The following is a 7081-nucleotide window of genomic DNA, read 5'->3' as shown; positions in this document are numbered from 1 at the left end:
GAGTGCACATCTGCAGGACACGAAGGAGAAATGGGTGAATGCTGAAGAAAAGCAGCGAGTTCTGCAGGAAGAAAGTTTCCAGACTGCCTACAAAATAAAGATGCTGGAAGAGTATTTGAGTACCCAGTGTGTCCCCAAAGAACAGCATGAGGAGCTGAAGGTCACACTGAGCATAACCAGAGCCTCGCTGGAGGAGGAGCTTAGAGCCCAGGTAACCCTATATGAGAGGGAACACAAGGCGGTCCAGAGACTGAAACAAGAGTTGGAGGAGCAGAGACACTGCTCCATCTCTAACAGTCAGTACACCCAGGAGAAAGAGACCTGGAAAAGGCAGGCAGCTGAGACCTTGACAAAGGAATTGTCAGAGCTCCAAGACGTAATGAGGGATGCATGGAAGCAAGCTCAAAATGATCACAGTAAAGAGATGAAAGCCCTGAGTGGAAAATTGCAAAATGCACTCAACCAGGGGTCTCTCGCTGAGGAGTGGAAATTGCAGCAACGCCTAAAGATGGAAGAGCTAATGCTAACAGCTGAACACACATCTCAGCAACTCACAGCGCTGCAGGCGCAGATCACTGAGCTCAAGACACAGCTTGCCAAAAAGGAGGAGAGAGAGAAGGTGTCAGTCTGTCAAGTGGCTGGCCTGACACTGCGCTATGAGGTCAAAATGGCCGATGCCTGCAAATTATTGGACCACACAGCCCGTGATAAGGTTCGGCTGCAGCTGGAGCTGGACAAGGCCCAGGAGGCGTACCGGCAGCTGCAGATCAGAAAAGAAGAAGCTGAACTGATAACTGCCTTGAGTGGGAAAAGAAGTGCAGAAGGACAGCTTCAAGAGCTGAAAACTCAAATAGCTGGTCTTTCATTGGTTGATGCCACGAAACGGCAGTCGCAAAAGGAGACCATGGTGAGCCAACTCTGTGTCCCCACTGACTCATGTGGAAAAGCTGCACCCGTCCTTGTTGCCCACGTTCCTGATATCTCTGCCCCTGCTTTTGGGTTGAACGCACCCATTCGGAGGTTCCTTGCCGCACCCAATGTACCTGTGAAGTACCCTCTGCCCACTGACAAGCCACCAGAGGTGGGTCACCTTGAGTCGCCGTTTCATCAAGGCCTCCGGGAAGAGCCTGGAGGATCATCCGGAGAACGCTCGAGAGGGGGGAGTAATGTCAGGATCGCCTAGACCTCCTGCCTAGCCATAGCTTCCTTGTCCACTGGGTGTGCTGCTGCCTTCTGTTGGCTCTGGGTTCCTCTGTCTGTCTGTCTTCTTGTTGCTCCTGTCTCTGTCCTTTATAGCTTGCTTCCTGTCTGTTGTGTTTGCCTTTGCTTGAAGTCAGATTCCTAATGCACATGCTTCTGATATCCTGATCTGTTTTCTGTACCTGTACCATAGAAGTCTGTTCACAGTATAAGCCCTTGCTGGTAATCTGGCTTGTCCCTGTTTGTTCCTGTTCTCAGTCCCTGCCCCCAGACCTGTCCTTGCTCCCCTGTCCTGTTCCAGTCTCCTCGTTGCTGACATCTGCTTGTTACCTGACTTCGCTACCTGCCGCCTGCCTCGGACCTCTGCTTGTTTCCTGACTGCGCTGTCTGCCGCCTGCCTCAGACCCTCTGATTGTGACCCCTACTATGCTTCCTGCTGTTCCGGCCACCGAGATCCTACCCGCCACAGGAGTCTCCTGTGACAATATTTTACCACAGTATTTCGCATTTTCCTAGATCCATAAATATCTGTTTCTTTTAACGTACCATAAAATTACGTTTTTTGTATCAGTTTTTCAGTAGCTCCTTCCCGTCAGTCAGACAATTCTAAAACACAGTGGGGCCGATGTACCAACGCCCATTAAAACAAGTTGTTGCACACTGCATCAATTTTGCTCCAAAATCGTGTCACATGTACAAGACTTGCTACTGTTTCTTACAGAAGGCGCAGAAAGAAGAAAGTTAACGTCACCTCAGACGTGGAGGATTTTTCGGTGCAAGTTGAAAGGAGAAAAAGTAATGCACAGAGGCGCATAATTTGATACAGTACAACAGTACATACTATTCTGTGTACCATTTAAAAACTCCTTACATTCCTTCTTTTGACACTCATCGAAAAACAAGCTGATGCGCATGGCTCAAAAAGTGGGCCAAAGTCCTTAATACATAGGTGCAAACAGACCCAAAACAAAAATCATACAATTAGGCCTCATTGTGGCCAACATGAATTCTAGCCTCTAAGTTACCCAATGTTTGCGGAGTTAATATATTATTCTTTATCATTATTTATAAAGTGTTTTGAGTCCCATTTGGAGAAAAGTGCTATATAAATAAAGTTATTCTTATTATATCCAAGGATTTGTTTTTAAATATTTGCTTCAAGTTAATGTAGGTCATAGGTCACAGCAGCAGCTACAGAACAGAGACTGACCAAGCTGGTTCACTTTGCAATTAGCTAGTTCCTTTTGTTTCTCTTATGTTTATCCTTAGATTTCACTTGCTCACCTATATAGCCCCAGTAAACAATTGCATGTTCTGCAATGCATTGGAGTACTTTGCAAGCTCAACCACCTGTAACACCCCTATCCCACCCGACTGACAGAGATAGGGTGTACATGAATAACAGTTTCTCTTTTCAACTCTAATGGAACAGGTCTAAACCCTGTCAGAGTGTTAGCTCAATGGGTTACTTTTTTTCTTCTCAGGATCTCTCTCCATCTGTGAGTTCAAGCCAAGGATGTGTCGAGTGAATAGGTAGAACATGGAGCCAGAAACTTTTCAAACAGACATCTTTATTGGGTGCACCACATCTTTTATCTCCATCCTCCTCCAAACAGGAGTTCAGTAAAGGCAATATAGAATTACCACCTCAAGCCTTTCGTTGGACATGGAAGCTGCATGTGAGCAGGTGTCACCCCCTCTATCTTCCACGCAAGAGAGCTTCTCTTGGTTACATAATTCAAGGAGCCTTTACACTAAGGAAACTCATCCCTGCCTGGGAAATCGATGACGAGAATGCTATCCCTTTCCTGTAGGCTTGCTGACACCAGATTAACTCCCTGAGGGAAGGACTCCCTCCAAAGGTCTGTTCACCCACCCCCGTGGGGTCTGGCGCCTCTGGGGATACAGACTCAATTAGATGGAGTGGCCACCCGTCTGCCCCAGTAACTTTCTGCCCCACATTCTTCCCCTGGTAAAAATCCTCGTCGGCCCGTACAAGGTAGCCAACAGTACCTAATTATATAATAAAAATACAATAAACATAACACAAATACAAAATACCATTGCATAACCAATCACAGTTACCTCCCAAGAGAAACCTTGTTTACCTACACATATACCATCAAATGTCACGGGCAGTTGGTAAGATTATATATATATATATATATATATATATATATATATATATATATATATATATCTATATCAGAAAATCCTTTCTGTTAATACTACTAAAGGTACCTTCAGAATGAAGAACCATCTTAATAACACACTTTAAATGACACAAGCATTTAATACAAATTATACAACACATACTAAACCCAATAGGATTCATAGAAACATTGTGACACATAATACATAATACAGGTTAGCCAACCATATGCATTATTATTTACCTAGCAGCATCCTCCGTAGAGAATACAGAGCAACACATTTCCCAACACAATTAATAGTAATGTGTTCTGGTTTCCGCACTAAACTGCCTTTATGAACAGGTACATCAACAGAGTAGCAGCGCTTCTTCCCTTTCTCACTCACGTATTCTACCCTATCCTTGTAGATATTACGCCCTACATGCCACATCTATCTCACCTGCCTCACCTGGTGACTAATTAACTCTAGCACTGCCTGCAGCTTACCAGGGCTGACATGCAAGGCAAGGCAAAGATTTTAGCAAAGTGCTACACACCATTGAATAGGTTCAAGCACAGTACATCTCAACACCGTTATAGCGTGATCTGCTACAGCACGGATCCGCTTATAACACTGTCTAAGCGTGGCTCCCAATTTAGAACATATCCAAGGTTTTTTTTTTTTTAACATATATATTCAATGCTTTATTGCTAATGGATACACACCACACGGAGACGGACACACACCCCTTCCTGAAACTATTCTTAAGGTAAACTCAAATGTTACCCTATTTCTAATAAGAATACTGGTTATTGTAATAGGAAAAAGATATACACTCTGCACCCTCCACTGCATTGTAAACTGATATATTCTAATGATCCATTCTTTTCCTTGAGATGATAAAAAACTAATATAAAAGGTACTGTTTTGCAGCTTTGACACTGTAGTGCATCTGGATGCCCCAATCAAAGACTATGGGGCCTATGCAGAGAGCAGCGAATTTTAAAATTGGCGAATTTATTAAAAAGTAGCTTTTTTGGAGAGTTTTAATCTCCATATGCAGAAAAGTGCGAATTCTGCTATGTTTAACATGGATGCGTGTGGCGAGTTTAAATTGGCGAGATGCGCGCTTCAGAAATGTGTTAAAACAAATTCGCGGCTTTTTTTTCCCCTTTGCAATGGCCGCGAGCGGCAGTTTTTTCTGGCGAGTTAAAACTGAGACAATCGCGCCATTTTATTGGCGCGAACAGCCGCTAGATGCCGTTCGTGCCTCTCTGCATACGGATATTTTTAAAACTGGCGAGATTGAGGTTCTCGCCAGCCGCGAGGCGAGTTTTATAACTAGAAAAGAAAAATTGGCGCGTTTTTCGGAACTCGCCATTTTCTGCTGCTTTCTGCGCGATTTTCTCCAAAAAATGGCGAATTTCGAAATAGCGCTGCTCTCTGCATAGGCCCCTATATATTGGCTGTTGATGGTTTCTGTCTCATTTTGCACTAACTTTGCATTTTCAGTTTGACCTCCTGTCTACTTCAGAAGAGGAAATGCCATATAAAACCAGTTCAGACATATCAATGGAAAACAGATTTAGCCAATACTAAAAGGCAGCATTGATTTTTAGATCCCATTACTTTTAGCCTTCAAGAGATTCCTATTTTAGGACCAAAATATATAAATGGCATCTGATATTCGGAGTGCTCCACACTGTTTGCAAAGCTCTGCAAAGGCTGCAGGGGATATTTGAGATATAAATATTTTATAGCTTTATTCATTTACTGTTTTTGGGAGAGAAAAAAAAAATCTGTTTCTAGCATTTTCAAACTGAGTCAAGTAAAACTCATAATTCAAGCTTAAACAGGTCACTTGGATAAATGGACATCTGAATTATGCCTGACCATGTCAGTATGATTAATCTGCTTCTAACATGACTACAGATATCAGAACCTCCCAGTGCCCCCCAGAGCAAACATCAGAACCCAACACACACAAAAAATAGATGTAGTTCACCCTTTCACTGCAACACATGGTCCCTAATTAAACTCCTGACCCCGCACCCCTCCACCCCCGTACTCTTTTAACTCTCCCCCCTCATTCAACCCTCCCGCTGCCTGTCACGAGTGGGATCCATCGCTCGGCCCCTTCCTACAAGGCGCAGAAAGAGCAAGTGACCCGCGAGAGCGCAGGAACTCCGCCGCAGCCCGGGTGTTCCGCAGAGCATCGCAACGTGAAAGAAAGCCAAATCACCGCACAAGTCAATTAAGAGAGAACCGAACGCGCCCCCAACCTCTACACACACATACCAACCAACCACCCCACCCCCCCGCCAATGGCTGACAAATGGTGTTGGATCCCCGTATTCTGTGAAGTTACTCGGGGTAAGTCCTGCGTGGGGGTGCCGCTGCGACGCCGGGTTGAGGGACAGCTGGGAGAGTTATCCCAGTTTTTTCCCTCCGGCGAAGACGGAAAACCTGATCACGGCGGCCATTTTTTATTTCTGTGATCCCAGTTATAACACGGTCGCATTATGTGAACCGCAAACACCGTGTTATAACAGGGTTCAGCTGTACTACTTATGTGACCTACTTTATAACATATGAACTTAATATTATACCATTCTATTGCAAGTGTCTTCTAATAACAGAATATACAATGTAGAGTGTTTAGTGTTTGAGCTTGCCCAGACTGTGTATGCCTAAATTTCAATTTGAAACAATTTTGGGAGGTTTTGTGACCCCTCCTCGGTTTAAGTTCGCTTAATCAGCGGATTCTGCAACACACATAAATGAATAGCTTATTAAGAGATCTGTTCCCCCCAGAGGATGGATGGAGATGCATTTGCTGCTGCGACAAACATAGGAATTAATCAGGGCCATATTTAAAGTGTTGTGGACAAGGCAGTCACCCCGGGCCCCCACAAAGCAGGGGTATGCTCAGAAATAGTAAATAATTTGATAAAAGCCATTTTTTCTTAAATATTTTCAGATCTTTAATTCAGCTACTTTTGATGTGTGCAGTCACTGCATAGTACTGTAATAATAATACATAATATATATAAAATATTAAAATATATATATTAAATATCTTTAAAAAAAAATAAGCTGCTATTCTATGATACCTTTATATGTATTCAGTGAATCGCCTTCAAAAATCAAAATTCTGCCAATTTTTTTGGTAAGTAATGTTTTTTTTGCCTGCTGTATGATTTCTGATTCTATATTATAGTTTTATAAATATAATAATTGCTTTTAAGAAGTACAGTACTACTTTTATTATTATGTATACAACACAAAAAAGTACAACCACAAACTTTGATTGAATCTTGTATATTGCAAAAGATTTGAATTAAAGATTAAAAGTAGAAAAATGTGAACATATAACGAAGCGTTTTAGCTTGGACTCGATATCAAATATTTGATTTTTCTAGGTACTGTAAATACGAGTAACCAACACAGAATCCCTTGTGTCCATGAAAGAGGTGCGCAGAAACGGAAATCAGCTGCAGAGCGTCAAAAGAAATAACAACAAATTATTTCATCGGTGCCAAAAATTAGTAATTACTTCACGACTTTGGCTGCCTGGACCTCGAAACAGCGAATTGAAGCAATTTCAACAGAATGCACCATTGCAACAGAAACACCGGAAATTCCACCTTCATCTGTAACTGAAAAAAACTATTGGTGTTGGTGAGAAAAGTAAGCAAACAACAGGCAAAAAACACAGTCCATGGAGGCGAAGATAATCATTCAGAAC

Source organism: Ascaphus truei, chromosome 2 (assembly GCF_040206685.1).
Source record: "Ascaphus truei isolate aAscTru1 chromosome 2, aAscTru1.hap1, whole genome shotgun sequence".
Classification (NCBI taxonomy): Eukaryota; Metazoa; Chordata; class Amphibia; order Anura; family Ascaphidae; genus Ascaphus; species Ascaphus truei.
The sequence above is the reverse complement of the archived record's forward strand: the minus strand, read 5'-3'. Positions refer to the sequence as shown.